Source organism: Giraffa tippelskirchi, chromosome 9 (genome assembly GCF_054371585.1).
Source record: "Giraffa tippelskirchi isolate mGirTip1 chromosome 9, T2T-mGirTip1v1.2.pri, whole genome shotgun sequence".
Lineage (NCBI taxonomy): Eukaryota > Metazoa > Chordata > Mammalia > Artiodactyla > Giraffidae > Giraffa > Giraffa tippelskirchi.
In genome coordinates this window covers 112,468,231-112,493,446 of record NC_137283.1, presented here as the reverse complement: position 1 = coordinate 112,493,446, position 25,216 = coordinate 112,468,231, and the positions used below count along the sequence as shown (strand labels likewise).

Genomic DNA, 25,216 nt, shown 5'->3' with positions numbered 1-25,216 from the left:
CACTTTTCCCTTTCATGCACTGGAGAAGGAAATGGCAACCCACTCCAGTATTCTTGCCTGGAGAATCCCAGGGACAGCGGAGTTTGGTGGGCTGCCAACTATGGGGTAGCACAGAGTCGGACACAACTGAAGTGACTTAGCAGCAGCAACAGCAGGAGCTTGTTAGGAGCACAACCTCAGACACATTCCGGCCCTACTGAAGCAGAATCTGCATTTAACAAGAGCTCTAGGTGATTTGGATGCATGATAAAACTTGAGAATCACTATTTCAGAAATTTTGAAACCCTAATTTTTCTTAATTCAGGGCAATGATGCATCACAGTGATTAACTCATACAAGCCATCTTTTCAAGGAGACAGGGAATAGAGAAATCCTAGAGAGGCACAAAGAATTTTCTTCAAGGTACAGGGTAAAGAATCATGTCTGTATCAGTTCAGTTCAATTCAGTCACTCAGTCATGTCTGATTCTTTGCGACCCCATGAACCGCAACACGCCAGACCTCCCTGTCCATCACCAACTCCCAGAGTCCACCCAAATCCATGTCCATTAAGTTCCTCTTCACTTTCTGCCATAAGGGTGGTGCCATCTGCATATCTGAGGTTATTGATATTTCTCCCAGCAATCTTGATTCCAGCTTGTACTTCTTCCAGCCCAGCATTTCTCATGATGTACTCTGCATATAAGTTAAATAAGCAGGGTGACAATATATTTCCTTGACATACTCCTTTTCCTTTTGGAACCAGTCTGTTGTTCCATGTCCAGTTCGAACTGTTGCTTCCTGGCCTGCACATAGGTTTCTCAAGAGGCAGGTCAGGTGGTCTGGTATTCCCATCTCTTTCAGAACTTTCCACAGTTTATTGTGATCCACACAATCAAAGGCTTTGGCATAGTCAATAAAGCAGAAATAGATGTTTTTTTGGAACTCTCTTGCTTTGTTGATGATCCAACGGATGTTGGCAATTTGATCTCTGGTTCCTCTGCCTTTTCTAAAACCAACTTGAACATCTGGAATTTCACGGTTCATGTATTGCTGAAGCCTGGCTTGGAGAATTTTGAGCATTAATTTACTAGCATGTGAGATGAGTGCAATTGTGCGGTGGTTCAAGCATCTGTGGCATTTCGTTTTTTAGGGACTGAGATGAAAACTAAATTTTTCCAGTCCTGTGGCCACTGCTGAGTTTTCCATATTTGCTGACATATTGAGTGCTGCACTTTCACAGCATCATCTTTCAGGATTTGAAATAGCTCAGCTGAAATTCCATCACCTCCACTAGCTTTTTTCGTAGTGATGCTTCCTAAGGCTCACTTGACTTCACATTCCAGGATGACTGGCTCTAGGGGAGTAATCACACCATCGTTATTATCTGGGTCGTGAAGATCTTTTTTGTACAATTCTTCTGTGTATTCTTGCCACCTCTTCTTAATATCTTCTGCTTCTGTTAGGTCCATACCATTTCTGTCCTTTATCGAGCCCATCTTTGCATGAAATGTTCCCTTGATATCTCTAATTTTCTTGAAGAGATCTCTAATCATTCCCATTCTGTTGTTTTCCTCTATTTCTTTGCATTGATCACTGAGGAAGGCTTTTTTGTCTCTCCTTGGTATTCTTTGGAACTCTGCATTCAAATGGGTTGAGAAAACATCCAATATCCATACAAAGAATGAGGAAGTAGACAGACGGGGACACTTGGAATATTCTTCTGCCCCAAAATACCAGCAACTATTTTCACCACTGGGTCTTCCCAGGTGGCTCAGTGGTTAAAAAAAAAAAAAAAAAAAAATCTGCCTGCCTAGCAGGAGATGTGGGTTCAATCTATGGGACGGGGATACCCCCTCAAGAAGGAAATGATAACCCACTGTAGTATTATTGCCTGGGAAATCCCATGACAAAGGATTCTAGTGGGCTACAGTCCATGGGGTCACAAAGAGTCAGACACAGCTGAGTGACTAAACAGCAATAATCTTGTCACTTCTAGAAATTGTATTTTTATCATTGAATTGTATCCTCAAGTATCCTCAAGAAAGGGAAACCAGGATCAGTAATTTTAGTCAGACATTATATTGGAGAAAAATTCTATCTGCAAATCTGAATAGCAGTTGAGGAGAGCCCTAACTGTTCTTTACCTATTCCAGGTACTTTCATTTGTTGTTCTGAATTTGCATTTTTCTAATTTTGGCAAAGGATATAGTTAAGTAAAAGGACTTGAAATGCATGTCAGCTATTCATTCATTCATTTATTCAAACACTTCTGGGACTATCTGGGACAGTCCCCAGATTGTGTATAGGTGCTAAGTGCTAGAAATACAATGAAAAAGACATAGCGTCTGCTCCCTCAAAGCACAGCCAGCCTAGACGGCATACAAAACAGTAATTACACTGAGATGTTTTTAGTGCACAGAAGAAAATAGAAGTTGCTCAAATATAATAATAGAACCTTCTTGAAAGCATTCAGAGAAAGAAACTCGTGGTCTGTGACTTTGACTTCACCACTGTATGTATGTCATTAAATTCCATTAGCCTCTGTATGTCATAATTACTTAAATGTAGCTTACAACTGCCTCAAGACATGTTTTTAAAAGCATCCCGTTATTGAGGGGGCTAAAAAGCAGCCACACATATTACTATCAATTACCACTGGGAACACCTAGAGCAGAATGTTTTGTAAACAGACCGAAACATATAACTCCAAATAAATGCCATCCTTGCAAAACATGTCACCTTCAGTGGTTTACAGTTATTTGATCTGTGAGTTCTGAAGTACTGACTGATTTTTAAATTTATAACAACAAATTTAACAGCAATTGGCTATTATTTACAAATAAAATATCATAAATGTAACTATTTTTATGGCAAAGTCAACATTTGATAATGACAACTCTATAGCAAAAGATAATTAAATTATTTGCAATGACTCAGGGGAAAAAACTGAAAGAAATAATGTATGTATAACCTTTAAAAAGCTGGTTTTATTAGGTTGGTGAAAAGTAATTGCAGTTTTACACTGCTGAATTTTGCTGTTTGATATTGGGATCAGTTCAGTTCAGTCACTCAGTTGTGTCTGACTCTTTGTGACCCTACGGACCGCAGCAGGCCAGGCTTCCCTATCCATCACCAGCTTCCAGAGCTTGCTCAAACTCATGTCCATTGAGTCAGTGATGCCATCCAACCATCTCATCCTCTGTCGCCCCCTTCGCCTCCTGCTTTCAGTCTTATACATTCTTAAATACATGTGGTTATGTTGTACAGCATTCTAATGTGCATTTCTCACTTTATTATTTTTTGCTAATGACTTACTACTTGCTGTTTATTTTATATTTATTTTACACTATCAAAATGATGTTAGACAAAAAGCAAATTTGAGCAATTTTCTTATTTGAGTTCAAATTGAGTTGTATTTCAGAGGAGACAATTTGCAACATCAACAACACATTTTGCCCAGGAACTGCTAATGAATGTACAGTGCAGCAGTGGTTCAAGCAGTGATGCAAAGGCAACAAGAGCCTTGAAGATGAGGAGCACAGTGGTCAGCTATCAGAAGTTGACAACAACCAACTGAGAGTAATCATCAAAGCTGATCCTCTTACAACTACATGAGAAGTTGGTGATGAACTCAACATCAAGCATTCTATGGTCGTTTGACATTTACAGCAAATTGCAAAGGTGAAAAAGCTCGATAAATGGGTGCCTCATGGGCTGACCACAAATCAAAAAAAAAATCATTTCTTTGAAGTGTTGTCTTCTCTTATTTTACACAACGATGAATCATTTCTCAATCAGACTGTGGGACGTGTGACACAAAGAGGACTGTATACCACAACCATCAACGAACAACTCAGTTGGACCAAGAAGAAGCTCCAAAGCACTTCCCAAAGCCAAGTGAAAGTGAAAGTCGCTCAGTTGTGTCCAACTCTTTGTGACGCCATGGACTATATGGTCCATGGAATTCTCAAGACCAGAATATTGGAGTGGGTAGCCTTTCCCTTCTCCAGGGGATCTTCCCAAGCCAGGCATTGAATCTAGGTCTTCTGCGTCGCAAGCAGATTCTTTACCAGCTGAGCCACAAGGGAAGCCAAATTTGCACCTAAAAATGTCATGGTCACTATTTGGTGGTCCGCTGCCTGTCTGATCCACTATAGCTTTCTGAATCTGGCAAAACCATTACATCTGGGAAGTAGGCTCAGCAAATCAGTGAGATGCACCAAAAACTGCAATGCCTGCAGCTGGCAGGCATATCTTCATTTCTTCTCCATAACAATGCCTGACTGCATGTTGCACAACCAATGCTTTCAAAGTTGAATGAACTGGGCTATGAAGTTTTGCCTCATCCTCCATATTCACCTGACCTCTTGCCAATTAACTACCACTTCTTCAAGCATCTCGACAACTTTTTACAGGGAAAATGCTTCCACAACCAGCAGGAGGCATAAAATGCTTTCCAAGAGTTTGTCGAATCCCGAAGCACAGATTTTTACTCTACAGAAATAAACAAACTTATTTCTCATTGGCAAAAATGTGTTGATTGTAATGGTTCCTATTTTTATTAATAAAGATGTGTTTGAGCCTACTTATAATGATTTAAAATCCATGGTCCAAAACCACAATTACATTTGCACCAACTTTATACATTAAATGTGGAAGGAATGAACCTTATGATCACTAGGCTAAAACAGTTCTCAGCTCCCAATCTCTTCTGAGGTCAAAAATAATTTTATATCAATTGACAAAATGGATCAAAACCTTCCCAAGTTAAAACATACTCCAGCAGAATCACATGTGGGCTTTATATAACAGGTTATATTTAGGTAGATAAATAAGCAGAGACTAGAGTATGCTCCTTGGTCTTTCTAAAATAATTGTGAAACTGAAAATTCCTTTGTAATGATATTCCTTTTAAAGTACCCCTGAAGGTATCTCTAGCTTTAGGATGTTCAGATTTGGCCATTCTATTGGGTTTCAAATGATGGTAGACTGCTATTTCAGAAAATTTTGGAGCAACATGTATGCATGTGTGCATATAGGTATTGGAGACTTTTCTCTTAGATTGCATTTTTAGAAATGGTATTGAGGTATGTCACATTGCCTAAAATATTTTGGAAGATTCTTTTCTGAGTTACCTCTTAATCACTTTAAATGAAGCAAATCCTTTCTCCCTCTCTGGGTAAATCTGATTTTTAAAACAGCTAAGAGTCATTCAGATCCAAATCTGATGAATTACATAAATCATGAGACTGTTTTTCTAAACACAGACCATGGGGAAAAAAAGCATGATTATAAAGATACTGATTTTCTTACAACGCTTATGAATCAATTACATAAACTACTCTTAATTTCAAAAAATATAGTAATATTGGAATAAACATAGGATACAAAGCTCACTAATAATTTTGTTCTAAAAAAAAAAAAACTGATGAGTTATTTATGCATACCTAGACACAGTTTATCTGGGCTTCCCTGGTGGCTCAGATAGTAAAAAATTCATCTGCAATGCAGAAGACCTGAGTTGGATCCCTAGGTCTGGAAGATAACCTGGAGAAGGGAATGGCTACCCACTCCAGATTTCTTGCCTTTAGAATCCCATGAATAAAGGAGCCTGGAGGGCTACAGTTCATGGGGTCGCAAAGAGTCGGACATGACTGAGCGACTAAGCCCACACACAAACATGGTTTATCTCTACATTATTTTATGTAAATATGGTGATAGCAATGTAGGAGATGACTTATATGATGATATATTTCTCTAGATCGAGTGTTTTAATTGTGGGCATTACGACTTCAATTTTTATTTCCAGTTCCTAGGAAAGTTCCTCACACAGAACCGGCACTCAGTGTGGAATAAGTAAGTAAATAAGAGTAATTGGGTACTTTGGGAGAATTCATATAATACTGTGAACTATATCACGCATGAATATAACCACACTTCTACACTAGTCTAACTTAAAGAAATTCTAGATCAGCCTCAAAACACCTGAGGAGGCAATGAATAATAAGAACTTCTTATCTACAAATCATCCAAGCAAAATATTTTTAAAAAGATGAAAATTTTAGAACAACACATTCAAATATTTATCAGCTTCCTCATACAGATAAACTATGACATCAAACTAAGAATTCATACTCTGGCTAGAGTCCTCAATCTTTATATAATTTTGAGAACAAATACACTTCACTCTCACCATTCACTCCCACCAAACACCCACAAGCCCATTCTGGGTTCTTGACAATGTTGTTTTTCATGGAGCATACTTGAATCTTCAAGGATTGCAGCTAATAAGTTTTCAAAAATTAACTATTAATTTAAATTTGTCTATAACTTTGTAGGATTATAGTGGAAATGTCATTCATATACAGAAATATGTACTAAATAATATGTATATAATTCATATGCTTAGAGCAGATGTGTGTGTATGATATAAACGAGGCTTTCCTTGTGGCTCAGATGAATCCACCTGCAATGCAGGAGAACCAGTTTCAATCTCCAGGTCGGGAAGAGCCCCTGGAGGAGGACATGGCAATTCACTCCAATATTCTTGCCTGGAGAATCCCATGGGCAGAGAAGCCTGGTGCCTACAGTACATAGGGTCACATAGAGTTGGACACGACTGAGCGACTAACACACACACGGCATAAACAAGCAAATTATGTGAAGACAGTTAAGGAAATAAAGATAAATGGAAATAAAATGTCCCCAAAACAAACTGAAATTTAAATTCCTAAGAATGAATCACCCAGAAAACTCAGTAGATTTTGATCCTACTACATTGAGAAAAAAACGCATCATAGATCTTATAAAAATTTTAAGTATGCAAAAACTTAGGGCATATATATATATATATATATATATATATATATATATATATATATATATATATATAAAACTAATGTCAATAAAAGTCTCATCCCAAAGGAAAAAAATCAAATTTGATTCATTTCACCCTGACTACTTCTAGCAAACAAAGGCATAAAATCAATCTATTTTATATGTAGTGTAATAGACTTTACAAGAAATAATGATTCAAGAAATATGAATACCATTTGATCATTTATTTTTGAAATGCTCTAACAGCAGCAATAAAAGAAAATCTGCTCCAGGAGTTTCTGTTCACCCAAAGCAAAAGGCCTAGCAGAAATAATAAATATAAATATCAAAGGAAATTGAGCAATGGTAATAATTCATGATTCCAAAGTCCAAAGACTTCTTTTAAAATATTACAAGACTCTTCAGAATCCTGAAGCAAGAGAATAGACTCATGGAGACATTGAGACTTGATGCTCCTTCAAAGGAAGTGTCACATAGGGCAGTGGAAAGGATCTAAGAAATCAGTTACACCAAGATAAGTAAGACTTTCACCTTCTAGACATATCTTTCTTCCAAGACTGCAAATTCCACAGGGAGGTATAAGATCAACAGAAATCAGGAGAAAGGAATTGCCCTAATCTTTCCTCAGAGGCTTCTATGAGAAGTAGCTCAGACTTACAAGAACTCAACCTGAAAAAATTGGTTGAAGACCTGACTTCAAATCATTTAAACAGCCATCTATCTGTAGTAAGCCAAAAAGTGAAAAGGATAGAGAACTATCTTGTGTGTATGTCATCTCCAGTTTATTGTGGTAGGGTTTGAGTGTTTAAAATATATATATACACCACACAGGCTCAGCACCAAACTGTAATTTAGAAACAATTCCAATTACAATGGAGACAATCCTAAAGATATTAGGAAAATGCTCACAATTGTCACTTGAAGTCCGGGCAAACCATTGCAGACACTTGCTGTCTTGCCTCAAACACAATCAGATGTTCAGTGGCATTAAAAATTAATAATTTGGGGAAGTCTACTAAGGGTAAAAGCACAGCATGAGATTCTATCCTTTTAAGTAATCTTCATAATATACTATGGGCTGCTAGCATAATATGTTCCTAATGAGAACCCAAGGAACCCATTCACTAGCAATACTTTCAAGGTTAAAGAAAAAACACTTTTTATCTTTTTGTCTTAAAAAATTTGAGACCCAAAGAAGGAGTATGGGATTAATAGATAAAAACCACTGTACATAAAAAGAGATAAGCAACAAGGATTTAAAGTATAGCACAGGAAATCATATTCAATACCCTGTAATAACTCATATTTTCCACTCATAGTGGAAAATAATCTGAAATATATATTATCTATATATATATTATGCCTACAACTTAATCAATGTGCTAGACACCTGAAACTAACAAAATACTATAATTATACTTCAATAAAATATATTTTTACACATACATAGAATTCAGACTTAAGTTGAAGAAAGTATGGAAAACCACTAGGCCATTCGAGTATGACCTAAATCAAATTCCTTACAATTATACAGTGGAAGTGAAAAATAGAGTCAAGAGACTAGATCTGATAGAAAGAGTGCCTGAAGAACTACAGATGAAGGTTCGTGACATTGTACAGGAGGCAGTGATCAAGACCATCCCCAAGAAAAAGAAAGGCAAAATGGTTGCCTGGGGAGGCCTTACAAATAACTGTGAAAAGAAGAGAAGAGAAAGGCAAAAGAGAGAAGGAAAGATATACCCATTTGAATGCAGAGTTCCAAAGAATACCAAGGAGAGATAAGAAAGACTTCCTCAGTGATCAATGCAAAGAAATAGAGGAAAACAATAGAATGGGAAAGACTAGAGATCTCTCCAAGAAAATTAGAGATACCAAAGGAACATTTCATGCAAAGATGGACACAATAAAGGACAGAAATGATATGGACCTAACAGAAACAGAAGATATTACAAAGAGGTGGCAACAATACATAGAAGAACTATACAAAAAAGGTCTTCATGACCCAGACAATCACGATGGTGTGATCACTCACCTAGGACCAGACATCCTGGAATGTGAAGTCAAGTGGGCCTTAGGAAGCATCACTATGAACAAAGCTAGTGGAGGTGATGGAATTCCAGTTGAGCTATTTCAAATCCTGAAAGATGATGCTGTGAAAGTGCTGCACTCAATACGCCAGCAAATTTGGAAAACTCAGCAGTGGCCACAGGACTAGAAAATGTCAGTTTTCATTCCAATCACTAAAAAACACAATGCCAGAGAATGCTCAAACTGCCACACAATTGCACTCATCTCACATGCTAGCAAAGTAATGCTCAAAATTCTCTAAGCCAGGCTTCAGCAATACGTGAACTGTGAACTTCCAGATGTTCAAGCTGGATTTAGAAAAGGCAGAGGAACCAGAGATCAAATTGCCAACACCTATTGGATCATCAAAAAAGCGAGAGAGTTCCAGAAAAGCATCTACTTCTGCTTTATTGACTATGCCAAAGCCTTTGACTGTGTGGTTCACAATAAACTGTGGAAAATTTTTCAAGGGAAGAGAATACCAGACCACCTTACCTGCCTCCTAAGAAATATGATGCAAGTCAAGAAGCAACAGTTAGAACTGGACATGGAACAACAGACTGGTTCCAAATCAGGAAAGGAGTATGTCAAGTCTGTATATTGTCATCCTGCTTATTTAACTTATATGAAGAGTACATCGTGAGGAATGATGGACTGGATGAAGCACAAGCTGGAGCCAAGATTGACGGGGGAAATATCAATAACCTCAGATATGCAGATGGCACCACCCTTATGGCAGAAAGTGAAGAAGAACTAAAGAGCCTTTTGATGAAAGTGCAAGAGGAGAGTGAAAAAGTTGGCTTAAAACTCAAAATTCACAAAACTAAGATCATGGCATCTGGTCCCATCACTTAATGACAAATATATGGGAAACAATGAAAACAGTGGCTGACTTTATTTTTGGGGGGTTTCAAAATCACTGCAGATGGTGACTGCAGCCATGAAATTAAAAGATGCTTGCTGCTTCAAAGAAAAGCTATGACAAACCTAGACAGCATATTAAAAAGCAGAGACGTTACTCTTCCAATAAAGGTCTGTCTAGTCAAAGGTATGGTTTTTCCAGTAGTCATGTATGGATGTGAGATTTGGACCATAAAGAAAGCTGAGTGTCAAAGAATTGATGCTTTTGAACTCTGGTGTTGGAGAAGACTCTTGAGAGTGCATTGGACTGCAAGGAGTTCAAACCAGTTAATACTAAAGGAAATCGGTCCTGAATATTCATTGGAAGGACTGATGCTGAAGATGAAACTCCAATACTTTGGCCACCTGATGTGAAGACTGACTCATTTGAAAAATCCCTGATCCTGGGAAAGATGGAAGGCAGGAGGAGAAGAGGACAACAGAGGATGAGATGATTGGATGGGCATCACCAACTCAATGGACATGAGTTTGAATAAACTCCAGGAGTTGGTGATGGACAGGAGGCCTGGCATGCTGCAATCCATGGGGTCTCAAAGAGTCTGACATGACTCAGCAACTGAACTGAACTGAGAATTCTACTGTGTTCTAAAATCTGGCTCAAGTTACCTTCATCTCTTAGCAGTATTATTGAAATAGACTAGTGGTCTTCAAAAGAAGAAGTGGGCAACAGAGAATGACATGGTTGGATGGCATCACTGACTCAATTGACATGGACTTGAGCAAACTCCTGGTGATACTGGAGGACAGAGGAGCCTGGGGTGCTGCAGTCTTTGGGGTTGCAAATAGCTGGACACAACTTGGGCATTGAACAAAAACAGTAAAGTAGTCTTCAAACACGTTTGCTTACATACCCCTCTAAACATTTCTAAGTCAACAACTGAAAATTTCATTATGCATTTAAATTGCTGTAAAGGATGACTTTTTTTTATTTTACATATACCTCATGGAATCTAAAAGTCATATCAATTTAACTCCATCTGCCAATTATGGAGCAATATGTGGCTACTGAGTACTTGAGATACAGCTAGTCCAGAGTAAGAAGTGCTGTAAGGTAAAATGCACATCACTGATTTCCAAAAAATCAATATGAAAACTGAGTATAAATTCTCTCAATAATTTTTCTATTGATTACATAATGTTGAAATAATGTTTTGATATATTGGACTAAAAAAAGAAATTTAAATGAACACACCTATTTTAAAATTTTGTTACATTTAAAAATACATGGTTCACATTTGTAATTCTGTTAGAATTACATTTTTGCTTGTGGTGCTGGTTTAGAATGTTCTATTGATCACCTAACAATTTTCTGTAATAAAAATATAACTTGAATTTCTTTTCATTTCCTGGGCCTATAACATCATCAATTCTTTTTTTTTTTTCTCAATTCTTTTAAAAGATATTTTTAATTATGTTATCTTTCCAGTTATCAGCGGAATACAGTTTATGGAGGCAATAAGCTTTAAAATAGTTCATAATTAAGTAAACATAAAATTTTACTGGAATTGTACATCTTAATGAGATAGATGGGGCTTTTTTCCCCAAATTAGTTGGTATATACATACATGAAAATTTATTGTATAACAACATTTAACAGCAATTCACTTGATATTTTTCACTTTCATACTGAGACACTCTAGTCATACAAATGGGTAGGGATAGAAATTTAGGGTTTTTTTCAGTGTTGCTAAACTATTTGAACTTCATCCAGTTCCATTACAAAAATCCGTAGTGGTCTAGCAATAAAATTTTAATAATCGACTGATAATTTAAATATTTAATTTTGATGAACACAAGAAACTCAAACTCCAACCTGTTTTTTGTTTGTTTGTTTTGTCTAATCATTGGAGTCATTAGGTTTCTAATTCATGGTGAGTATACTGCAAGAAAAAGAATTATCAATTATTTTACAGTATACTGCAAAAAAAAAAGAATTACCAAAAAGCTACTCTGTGCATCTATTACTCTTTCAGTTAAAGGCTTTTTATTCTACCAGATACAATTAAAAACGGTAAAGACAAAATCAAAATTATATTCCTAATGATTTTGGAGAATTAATTTTAGATAAAATATTTCTTATCACAGGTTTTAAATATATGTGTGTCAAAGCCGTAGAGCTACAGATGTAGTTAATTCATTTTAAAGAAAATATGGAGTTAGGAAATCAATTCTCATTATCAAACTAGTTTGCCCACAATTAAATTTTTTTCTGTCAGAAAAGTCTGATTTGATTTTTCAATTTAAATAATTGTTTTAATAAAGATCCATGTGGAAACAATCTTCTGAATCTAAATTCAGATAATTTGGGCTTCTATGATAATCTAAATTTCTATGATATAGAGATAAAGAGATGAATGGATAAAGCAGAAGACAGAAATCTGTGCCATGATAAAATCAGGTATTTTTCTCAATCTCATTTTGTTTTTGCTCTCAAAGTGATCTCCCACAGGGGTGGTGGTTTTTCTGGCAATAGAAGAGGCATGGAAAAGGTGAAGATGTCAAGTCCAAGTATTTGAGATTGTCCCTTCATTTTTCACTCTAGAAGTTTTTACACCCTGGGGAAATATACCATGGTAAAATCTGGAATGAATGAGAAAAAAAGTCTTTCTTTTGAAAGTGAAAGGAGATGTCAGATGGGAGATGGGAAGGATGAGCAAGCACAATGCCTTGACCTCAGATTCATTACCAGGGAGCTAAGTTTCAGGCAGTGAGCTGATCTGGAAATTCACTCCTTTAAAGACTATGTCCCTATAAAATTTTCAGGCAGCCTTGCTGCTGCTGCTGCTAAGTTGCTTCAGTCATGTCCGACTCTGTGTGACCCCATAGACGGCAGCCCACCAGTCTCCGCCGTCCCTGGGATTCTCCAGGCAAGAACACTGGAGTGGGTTGCCATTTCCTTCTCCAATGCATGAAAGTGAAAAGTGAAAGTGAAGTCACTCAGTCGTGTCCGACTCTTAGCGACCCCATGTATTGCAGCCTACCAGGCTCCTCCGTCCATGGGATTTTCCAGGCAAGAGTACTGGAGTGGGGTGCCATTGCCTTCTCTGTCAGGAAGCCTTGGAGGTTGTATATCTAGTTTGAACACTGCTCCATTATCCAATTCACTGTAGCCCTGCTTCCATCTCTGGCTCCTACAGCCTGAGGAGCACAGTGCCCAGAATGATTCTTTCAGTTCCAAAATAGAAAATCACTCCCCTGCTCAAAACCTTCCAGCAGTTTTCCAATCTCACACTCAGCAAAAGCCAACTATCTTGACAGCAGCCTACAGTGCTCTTAACACTTTCCCTTAAACCCCATCACTCCTTTGGCACAATGTCCTACTAAATTCCCTTGGCTCAGTTTTGCCATTCCACACTGGGGTCTTTGATGGCCCTCAAATTCTCAAAAGGCTATCATTTCCTCCTCTAAAATGCTCTTCTCCTTGACCCCCATGATTTACAACATCATTTTCACTAGATTGTTACTCAGATACCTTCCCAGTGAGGTTTTCCCTGGCCACCCTGTTACTTATCGCTCCTATTCCCCTTTTCCCACTTTATTTTTTTCCTCCAAAGTACCTATTACCATTTGACTCTATATTTTCCTGTTTATGATTTGTTTTTTAATCCTCTATAGAATGTAAGCTCATAAAAATAGGATTTTTTTAATTCTATATTCCATTAAAATAGGGGACTTTCTAGGTGGTTCAGCAGTAAAGAATCTGCCTGTAATGCAAGAGACCCAGATTCAGTTACTGGGTCAGGAAGATTCCTTGGAGAAAGAAATGGCAACCCACTCCAGTATTCTTGCCTGGAAAATCTCATGGACAGAGGAGCATGGCAGGCTACAGCCCAGGAGTTTACAAAGAATCAGACACAACTTAGCAATTAAACAGCAGCAGCAGCATCCGACAAATATTTCTCAAGTGAAAAAACATGTGACCCCTTTAATAAATGAGGCAAATTTCTATGTACACTGGAGAACAGTCTTATTTGTTTAAGCTTGGTTTTTTTGTATATTGTGAAATTTGAGGAGTCATTAAGGCTTGAAAGAAAGTTCTAATATATAGCATCAGGTGGATCTCTGGAATGGACATCAACATGTATGCTGAATTCACCTGATTCTGTATATGTGATCCACATGTATGTATATTCCTTGGAAAGCAACATACTATTTGTATATATTCATCCACTATTTAGCCCAATAACATGCACATTATTTTCAAATGGTTTCCTCCTTTTTTAATAAAATTGGTATATTCTTTGACTCCAAAAAAGGTCCCTTAGATTTATAAGCTATGATTAATGAAAATATTAACTTTACCAATGGCAACATATTAATTGATCCTGTTTTCATATATTTTAATCAAATGTCTGGAAAAAAGCTATATGGGTGCTGCCCCTAAAATTAAATAACTTCTCTACATCAAAATGTCCAAAAAGAATGTAGCTAGAGTGTTAATCAATAGTAAATATATACGGTTGACAGCACACTGGAATTGGGTACCCTGAACTGTAGCCAGTCGTGGATGTTATCAATTTTGTCCCTAAAAGCATTTAAGGCAAGCTTGCCAGCTGTCACTATCAGACGATAACTTTCCCTCTTGTCTTTTCAGTCATTTAAAAATCCCATTGGATTTCATTTTATTAACAGGTTAATAGATCTATTACATTCACTGGAGTACTATTGACTATGCTTGAAAAATTATCCACTTTGCCTTATGTCACTTGTGTAGTACTTCTTTTCCAGATATCAAAGTATCAGAACAAGAAATGCTATCAGTCTTGAAGATTGTTTGATATAATTTGATGGACATTGAACATACTTCACAAAAACCACGAGCCATATATATATATATATATATATATATATATAGCAATATATATATTATATATATAGAATCATAAATATATATTCATTCAACAATATTTATAAAGAATTTACTATATGCTAGTTGCTGTGAAGAGATACATACACAACACACACTTGATGATCAAAGATCTAAGCTAAAAGAACACTAATACCACAGAAAATGTATGAATTATGTAAGGTGACCCAAATGGAACTCACGGAGGAAATTTAAAGAAGTCAAACCAAAAACAAGAGAATATTAATGATCTCAAGGATACTTTTCCAATACGCAAATAGTGATATAGTCTTAGTTTAAAAATCATTCCAATCAACACCTTTAGAAAAAAATCATAAAATACTTAAATTATTCCTGTGTTCATGCTCTAGAGATAGTATCCAGAGGTCCACAGGGAACCACCTCAACAAAGGTAAGGCAAATAATGGCCCTTAACATTCTTTTTTCCACAGAGAATGTTCCACCTAACAGAAGATTTATAGGTTTCAAAGAAATGTTATGTCCTGATGCTGGGAAAGATTGAGGGCAGGAGAACAGGCCATCAGAAGATGAGATGGCTAGATGGCATCATCAATGCAAAGGACATGAACTTGGGCAAACTTCAGGAGATAGCGAGGGACAGGGAAGCCTGGCATGCTGCAGTCCATGGGGTCCCAAACAGTCAGACATGACTGAGTGATTGAACAACAACAACAAGCCTGATAAGCGATTTATTAAAATAAATATTATTTAAGTATATTTTAAAAGTACCCAAAAAAGACCAGTATTCTCTTTCAAGAAAAATAGTGATAGTAGCCTCCTTTATCTTAGAAACTAAAAAGTCTTTTCACAAATATTCCCATAAGGGGACAATTCGCTCTTAATAAAGAATTTTCAGTGGATATACAAATGAACTATGATTTAGAATTAAAGTTCTAATAAGGTCCTTATGAAATAGTAGAATAATAATATGATTTATTTTCTGGCCATCACCTGGACTTAAACTATGAAAGACATTCAATAAAAATTGCTGAGTTTTTTCTTCTTCACAAAAGGTAGCATAAAGAATAAATACACTTTCTAAATACTGCCAGCTTTTAAAACTCAGATTTCAAAAATATAGTTAATGCCCCTAAAGAGTATCCTTTGTAGTCTGAAAATTCTGAGCACTTTTTCAAATAAAGATTTTATGATTTTTATTTTGAAGAAGCCTCTGAAGTTTTAACTTTCTTTGAAGCAATGTTTCATAGCATGCCACATTACATATCAATTTGTACTTAGATATTTCAGAGCATTAGCTCTCCACAGTACAATTTAGTAGTGTTTCACAGTAGAAATGAAATATAGTATGTGCATATTTTATATAAAGAGAATATTCTCTGAAATAATTTGAGATATTTATCAACTGTTTTTTATAGTAAAAGTATGCATTTTGGAAGATATCACAAGTATTTTCCTCTGATTATAATATTCAAAGAAGAATAATCAATTTACACTTAATATAGACATAATACATAGATAAGGCATATAAAATAGTAAGAAAAATTATATTTTAAATGTGGTTGAATTAACCTGAGTTTTGTAAGGTTTGAAACTAAATATTAAATCATGTACAATTACACTAATTTTGCAGGATAAATGCTATTACTTTTAGATAGTAGATCTTTAATTATAACTTTGAGTGAAATATATAATAAAATTCATATTATGTAAGCATCAATTTGCAGAATGTATATTCAGCAAAAGTAGGGAAAACTGAAGATAATATAAAACACCACAGCTTTATTCACAAAGTAAGTAATTTTTAGGCAAGTAATAAATGTTGGGTTTTAAAATGTCCCATTTTTGCCATTGCAAAGATAGCTGGCCCTGGATTATGATTATGTGTTCATAATGTCAAGTATGCTGATGGGACTAAGCATGTTAATTACCATTTTACCTGCAGGATAGCAAACATTCAATTATTTGCAAACTTCTCAATGATTAGTTGAATTGTATACAGCTTATCTGCAGTGTTCAGTGGCTCTAGAATAGAGAGATAGCTGTAATTAAAAACAGCCAACTTTTCTTGGCAGTCACCTCAATGAGATAAACAGGAAAGTCTCTTAATCAGTGCTTTCTTCTCATCTATCTCTCCCAGTAACTCTTCAACAAGCAACTATGATCAGTGTTAGTCAATTCCCCAAATATGACTGATCTGCAAGACATGACAACAAATAGTAGACTGCACTTTGAATAATTCTACTTGCCACTCTACCCTCTTTGCACCATCTGGGAAGTAGATACACAAAAGCAAACTTGTTTGGTGGATGTCTCAAGCCAAACATATTTACTTAGGGCTGAAAGGAAACTTGGACAGCTTACCACACTACAGCCACCTTTTGAACATGACTGAATAAATGTATTTTCTGAAGCTAAAAATATACCCAGAATGTAAAAGTTTTATCAAACAATCCAAGTATCAGATAAAATAATCTATTGAAAACAAAATTCAGAGAATCAGAAAAGGAAAGCAGACTCAAGGATCTGTTTTCCTTCTCTAGAAGACTGCTTTACATGAAACCTCTCACCTACTGCGGAGAACAAACAGCAGCATAGTGGGGACAGAATCAGCCACCAAAGGACAGCTGGTTTCTTAGCCAAGTATATTCGCTAACCTTGATGACTAGAGGAATAAATGGATATGACTTTGCTGGAACATTTTAGGAAGGAAGTATATTCTACAACATAAAAAGTTATTTTGTTAAAGCTCTTCAAATGCTCTGTAGAAAAAAAAAAATGCTCTATAGAATTTCTATTTATTCCCTGTGGTCATTCTTTGCTTTACAGAGCTCGTTGTCCTATGGGAAAACTCTTTTCATGGATAATATCCTAACACATAGTCCTTTTAAAGCTACAGCGTCAAAACACTTTTCTTCAACATTAAATAATACCTTTCTGCTGAATTCTAGCATCCTAAAGGCACAGATGGAGCAATACGGCATAACTGAGCAGAGGTACTGTTGGTCACAGCATGCGAAACAACCTTAAATCAGAGCTCCTTTAACAGAGTTTGATGGCCAGATACCTTATATGTATTTATAATCTTAATTCAAATTAAGTTGATTGATTCCAAGGTACCTTTTTTTTTTTCTTTTTATTCTAAGAGTTAAAAAAGCACTTTCATAACTTGGAGTAGTACTGCTACTGAAGGGAAGTTGCTCATTTTCTATTTTCAACTGTAATTCTGTCAATTAATTCTGTAATTTTGCAGACATGGGTTTATCCAGATAATGGGTTTATCCTCTATTGGAAAGAAAGTGTGTTTATTTCATTCTTTCACTAGGTATCCTCACACATAGAATATTTGAGATTTTCACACACATAACTTTACTGACAGAGAAATACAGATTGCAATGTCTTTACTCTGCATTCTCAACTGGTGACCCTGGTTAGTTTCACTTCACCTAAACACCCACAACTTCCACTTCACCTCAGTTTCTCTGTATCTTCAGTGCAGAGTACAAGTCTCTGATGAAACATCCTTTTATCAATGAAGCCTTCCCTGCACACCCTGTATAACAAAACCCATAGCCTTCCCCAGACACCTCTTCTGCTCTCTTACATGGACTTTTGCTGTCTTCAAAGCATTTAGATCTGCCTGACCTACTATATATTCATCAACATATTAGTGCCTTGTTCTAAAAAATGATTTGCTGTTCCCTTCCATATATCCAAATCTTAAAGAGATTACTTGATTCATAGTACATATTCATTAAATAATTTGCTGAGAGGATGAATCAACAGTTTAAATTCCATTTTGAAAATGAGTTCCATTCATTAGTTTATTTAAATGTGTCCTTAAATATTTAAATATCATTCGTTAATACGTATTTTCACTTTTTCTGTTCAGTATTTAAACACAAAAGATATTTTGTACATAACACACATACAAAGAGATGAGTTCTTTTAAATGTCTTTTAAAACTTCCAAATCATCATCAGTTGTTTAAAAGCAATTGAAAATCTCAAATTGAAAAATTAAGGGTTTACCCCCTCAACTGTTCCAGTGAGAGTGAAATTTACTCCTAAATTTAGTGTAAAAGGAAGAATAGCAGAGACTTGATTTACTTTTTAAAATTTTATCTAAAAACTCTGGGTTTGAAAGACCCTTACTAAGGAAAGACACTTATTCCAGGTGAAACAAGGTTAAAGTCATCAAGGATACTGAATGAGAAATTTGCCCACAATACCCAGTGTTATGGGCCAGAGATGCATAACCATGAAGGTACTTTGAAGCCCTGTGTGCAGTGTGTATCTTCTTCAGTGTCACATGAGCATGAGCCCTTCAGAGTCTCTGAGAATAAGATCTGCCTGCCAATGCAGGGGTTCGATCCTGGTCCAGGAAAGTTCAACGTCATGGAGCAACTAGGCCTGTGAGCCATAACTGCTGAGCCCACATGCTAGAAGCTGCCAGCCACAACTACTGAGCTTGCATGCCCAGAGTCCATGCTCTGGGAGAAGCCACAACACTGAGAAGCCCACACACCACAAGGAAGAGCAGCCCCTACTCTCAGCAACTAGAGAAAGCCAGTGCAATACAACAAAGACTCAGCACAGCCAAAAAATTAAAAAAAAAAAAAAAGAAAATCACAGATTGTACCTTAAACTGCTTTCACCAAGTCAGTTTGTGGTTTTAATTACATAATTAAAGATAAGAAATATGTGCTTTGTGCATGCACACCAAGTTGCTTCAACAGCAACTCAGAGACAGTGCCATTCAGATGGGGATGATATTGCCATTTAAAACCTCTAATTCCATTTAAACTCTAAAGAATAGCAGCTTTTTCTGGCTTATTACCTAATTTTGATAGTTGTATTTTTGTGACCTACTCCCCTTGGTTTCTTCACAACCTGAGTGTATTCAACCCATCTGTTAACCAACTGAATTTGATCATTAGCCAGAGCTTTAAGGTCATTATAAAGGCAGGATTCATTTTCCTTGTAGATATCTCCAGATACCACTCCTTTCATTTTTAATCTTATTTTAAATAACTGAGGCATTCTTATGTAAGAGGTTCATAGATAAATTCAAGTACTTAAAACTCGAGCTGAATCCACAGCTCCTAATTCTCTTCTTTCTACCCTCACCATTCATCCCAAATTTCCCAGCTCTTCTCAGGGCTATGACGTAAATTTCTCACTACTGCAACTATACAAAGCCAGTAAGGGAAGATTGCTTGCTTTATTAGTCTAAAAGAAAGCAAAGTTGCTCAGTCATATCTGACTCTTTGCAATCCCATTGACTGTAGCCTGCCAGACTCCTCCATCTATGGGATTTTCCAGGCAAGAATACTGGAGTGGGTTGCCATTTCCTTCTCCAGGGGATCTTCGTGACTCAGGAATCAAACCCAGGTCTCCCGCATTGCAGGCAGACTCTTTACCATGTGAGCCACCAGGAAAGCTTATTAGTATAAGGAGGAGAAATATCCTTTTTTCTCTCGGTTCCATGAAGGAAATTACAGTTTTACTAGGAAGAATTAACATTTACTTAGTGCCTATTATGTGTTATTCATTTTATATGTGATATTCCATTAATATTCACAGTGAAGTGAGTTATACTTTACAGATAAGAAACTGAATTAGAGAAGGAAATTTCTCAAACACACCCTGGCAGAGCCCCAGCACAAACTTGAGTATGTGTAACTCTTCCTTCAAATATAGGGTGAGGCTGTACATGCAAAATACTAGAAATGTCCCAAAAATTAGGTTTACAGAGCACAGAGGGGCTTCCCAGGTGGCGCTAGTGGTAAAGAACCCACCTGCCAATGCGGGAGACTTAAGAGACATGAGTTCAGTCCCTGGGTTGGAAAGATTACCTGAAGGAGGAAATGGCAGCCCACTCCAGTAATTGTGCCTGGAGAATCTCATGGACAGAGGAGCCTGGGCAGGCTACAGTCCACAGGGTCACACAGAGTTGGACATGACTGAAGTGACTCAGTGTGCACGCACAAAGACATATTTCTTATCTTTAATTACTTAATTAAAACCACAAACTGACTTGGTGAAAGCAGTTTAAGGTATAATCTGTGATTTCCTTTTTTTTAAATTTTTTTGGCTGCGCTGAGTCTTTGTTGTATTGCACTGGCTTTCTCTAGCTGCTGAGAGTAGGGGCTACTCTTCCTTGTGGTGTGTGGGCTTCTCAGTGTTGTGGCTTCTCCCAGAGCATGGACTCTGGGCGTGCAGGCTCACTAGTCGCAAATGGCAGTTTCTAGTGTGTGGGCTCAGCAGCTATGGCTCACAGTCCTAGTTGCTCCATGTCATGTGGAATCTTCCCAGACCAAGTTCCCAGACCAGGATTGAACCCCTGCATTGGCAGGCAGATTCTTATTCTCAGACTCTTATTCACTGTGCCCCCAGGGAAGTCCCTGCGCTGCTTTCTTTTTATGGGTAATTCTTACTCCATGGATCCTGTCAAATGGGAGACTGGTCAAAACCACTCAAGTTTTTCATCCAAGAAAAATTCTGGCCCACAGCCAAATCTGAAAAGGTCTCAATATTTCAGCGCTTTCACTGAATGCAGACTTCAAGACTTCCCTTCTGCATCTGCTGCCCTGAGGACTGGCCTAGGGAGTCAGACTCACTCACAGGTCACATGGCCTTGACAACAAGGTCAATAAGGCCCATCTTTCCCAAAAGACTCATAGCCATTTATCAGCTATAACTGAAAAAAATCATCATCAACAAGGTTTGGATATTTATGTTAAAGAACTATAGTCACAGAACTAGGAGCTGTCATCTGAGAAAGTCCCTCTACTGGGGATAGAGGAAAGTCAGGAAGTTAATGACTAAGAAAACTGACCTCAGGTCAATCATCTAAAACTCAAGGAAAGCAGGCAGATTCAGGGCAGTCTGACAGCAGGTGGCATGGAGCAATCACCATAATGAATAGAGGAGATGTATTAAGGTTTTAAGAAAGATCAATATGAACAAGGAAGAAACAGCAGGCTCAGGAGTGGGGGCAGGTAGAGGGATGACAGCAGGGTACCCTGATAAGGTCTCCAGCCCACTGTAATGAAACCAGAATCCCAGGTACACAAACTGCAGTCAAAAGATAGAGACTTGGTCACAAAAACCAAGGCAGGGTGGAGCCCTTCTACTACAATCATGGTAGAAGATGTGTAAATCAACAGCAAGGTTAATTTCTTGCTGAGTTATAGCTCTTTAAATTCTTCCTGACAAAGACAAGAACCAACTTCAGCACCTGGGGAATTCTAAATAGGCAGATTAAGGCAAAGCAAAGCCCTAACCTCCTAGACTATTTCAAAAACTGTGTATTCCTTTAACTAGGCATCAACAAATTTTGTCCATGAAGTATCAAATAGTAAACATTTTAGAGTTTGAGGACCAGACAATTCATTCCTTGTGGCACAACTACTCATCTCTGCCACTGTACTGCAAATCAGCCACAGATAATGTACAAAGAAATGACCATCACTGTGATTCAGTAAAAATTTCTTTTGGATGTTGAAATTTGAATTTCATATAATTTTCATGGGTCATGGAATATTATTCTTTTATGAGTTTATTTTTTTCCCTTGAATCACTTAAAAAGATAAAATCCATCCTAGTTTACAAGCCATGTCAAAATAGGTTACAGTTCATATTTGACCTGCAGCCCATAGGTCACCAACCTCTACCTTAGATGACATAATGTCTGATAGCTTCCTATGCAAAGGGACTCTCTAGTTCTCCCATCATTTGTGAAATAGGGAGCAGTGACAATTCCTCAGCTAAACGAATCACCACACCCTTGACACCTAAAGTGCTCCCAAATGTACATATTTCTCTCATTATTAATGGGAGGTGCAGTATAAGTAATGTCCACACTACTTTTGCATGGTTCTTTGAACTTCATTCAAAATGCTGTACAGTAATGTACAGTATCAAGAATGGCAATATCGACATTTGGCAAACACATAGGTACACAGTCAATTCCAGGTTACCAATACTTTCAAAACTCTCAAGTTTTTTATGATTTATTAAGTTATCCCTTCCTTCTTCTTCTTCCTTAGAATGATCTTTGATAATGCTAGCACAATATAAATCTCCACTATCTCAAGCACAGTCATATTTTCCAGGAAGTAAAGAATACTTTTCCCTTTACACATGCTCATTTGTTGGTCCTTTCATAAAACAAGTCCAGTGTTTGAAGAAAACCACCTTAGTCTGAAATCAGATGATGAGTTGATCAAACCCAGTGATCAAACCATTGGGGTGGAGGTGGGGGGACACAGCTTAGCAACTGAAACTTTGAAATTGTCCCTGTGTTTTTCTATAAATGAAAAATTTTAAGTTTTCTTTTAATGTTTTTTTTTTTTTCATTTTAAAACCTTGCTTCCTGAGTATCAAAGTAACACTTTCTTATTTGTGTGTATAGTAATTTCAAGCCTCTCCCCTCCATTCTCATACCCTTTTGGATTCTTCCAAAATAATCCCTTTAAAAAGATTTGGGATTCTGCTTCATGTAGTTATTCTTTGCTGCTGTCATATCTCTCACTGAAATAAAGTATGAAAAGGTTATAGCACTCATTTCATCAAACCCTACCTAGAAATATACTTTTTCCAACCCAAGAAAATTAAAATCTAAATTTGGAAAGTGAAGGGTAGGAGAAAAAATAAAAGTAACTCTCTGCAAAAGAGATGTAAAATACAGGAAGTAGGTTTGAAATAAGAAATGCCCCAAGATAAAAGAATTTTCTTGTTTGAAAATTTTGTATGGTTCATGCTTAATTATTTATACTAATGAAGGACAAGATATACAAAAGTGAATAAACCAAAACCATTTATTATTCTATTGAAGGTCCAATAGGAGTTTTTTTCAAAGTCTGAGGTTTTCATCTTCTTTAAAATAATTTAACCATCTTATAACAACAAAACGCAGGCCTATACATTCAATCTATTTGTAAAGGATTGGCAAAAAATAATCTTCCCTAAAACACTGTAAAGATACCACTTGACTGCATTACAAGCACAACAGTAGCTAAAACAAAACTAGAAATTAAATGAACATTATGCACAGATTATACACAATGAATGACAATAGCTACTATTTGTTGGTACTAAACATATGTCATGCACTACACTATGTGATTTAAAGACAATCTTCATTTAGTCCACTCAAAACCCTATCAAGGAAGTAATATTTTGATTTCTATTTTACAGATGGTAACATGCTTAAATTGCAATGGTCCTTAAGCATGTTGAAGTCCTACTCTATACTTTTATACAAAGGGAGAAATTGGATTTCAGAAGGCTGTCACGCACCATGGGTCATCATCAACAAAGCTGTGGTTAGCAGAGCCTAGGCCTTTAGAGTCCACTTTCTTCCTGGCACAATCCTGTCTCCCAAAGATTTGCAAAATAGACTTTGTACAGATCAACAGTTGGGATCTGCATTGTGGTCATTTGTTTAGACATCAGAGCCCAGTAAACTAAATATTCTTGCTTCATTCATAAAATATTTATTGTGCATATAACTGTGCTAAACATAGCTCTAAGAACCATGGAATGAGCAATGAACAAAATCTTGGCCTCCTTTTCATATGTTTTCTTGGTTTGTATTTTCCAGGTAGAACTTTTTATATACAAACTTCATGGAAGATATCTTATAATAAAATATGTAGGAAATTTTTTTTTCTAAAACTCAAATATAAGTTTTTCACAAAATGTGCAGAAGACTTTCAAATTATATCTACAAAAGCAACTGCAAAACATCCAAGTCACATGTCGACATTTTGACAATGAATGTCAACCCAGGGGATATGTGTCCAAAAAAGTGAGGTGTTCCCACATATAAGGCAACTGATTGTTAAAAATTAGATTATCTGACTGGAGCACAGAAAATGATTTTTTTCATGTGTTTTACATTCTTATATGTTAATTTTTTTTTTTTTACTTTTATATAAATGTTTTAGTTACACATTGGGAAACTGGTTATGGGTCTTGGGTTGACATATAGTGATCACTTGAAATAGTGGGAAATAGGTTTCCAGTTAACATTTTCACATGTGTTTTTCTGGAATGGATTATGAACATTAAAAGGGAGATGTCTAGCAGACAGAAATCTCTACTGCAGTGGAGTTTACATTTTAAAGGGAAGAAAAAGACAGTTAACATGATAAATGAGTATACTACATGGTATGTTAGATTGTGATAAGTATTACAAAAGAATAATTAAACCAGGGGTGGGATGGGGGTATGCGTATGTGTGGCAGGGATGAATGTGATTTTGGTTAGGGGTTTTTAAGAAAGACCTCACTCAGAAAGTGACAACTGAATAAAAAACCTGAGTAGGGTGAAAAAGCCCACGACAGATGTTGGTGAAGAACATTCCAGACAGAAACAAGCATAAAAAAATATTCCTGGTGAATTTCAAGAATATCAAATTGGAACCTGGCTAGAAGAAATAACAAGGGACAGAGTGAAAGATAGTGACTTCAGAGAAGCAGTGGTAAGGGGTGAGGGGAGGGAGAAAGACATACAGAAATAATGATGGTGATAACAATGGAAAGCAACAGTTCTTTTTCTGGTATTGAACCCCTGCC

General features: G+C 36.7%; 2 long non-coding RNA genes across 2 annotated transcripts in view; one reads left to right on the top strand and one right to left on the bottom strand.

Moving 5' to 3' along the window:
- Nucleotides 1-24,054, top strand: part of LOC145521161 (uncharacterized) — a 117,510-nt gene extending 93,456 nt beyond the window's left edge. Inside the window, exons 5-6 of the long non-coding RNA XR_014065181.1 lie at nucleotides 5,791-5,837; nucleotides 23,835-24,054. This is a non-coding gene — a long non-coding RNA (uncharacterized LOC145521161). The remainder of the gene's footprint in view (nucleotides 1-5,790; nucleotides 5,838-23,834) is intronic.
- LOC145521162 (uncharacterized) overlaps nucleotides 1-25,216 on the bottom strand; it is a 483,033-nt gene that overhangs the window by 28,919 nt on the left and 428,898 nt on the right. The gene's annotated exons all lie outside the window — the stretch shown is intronic.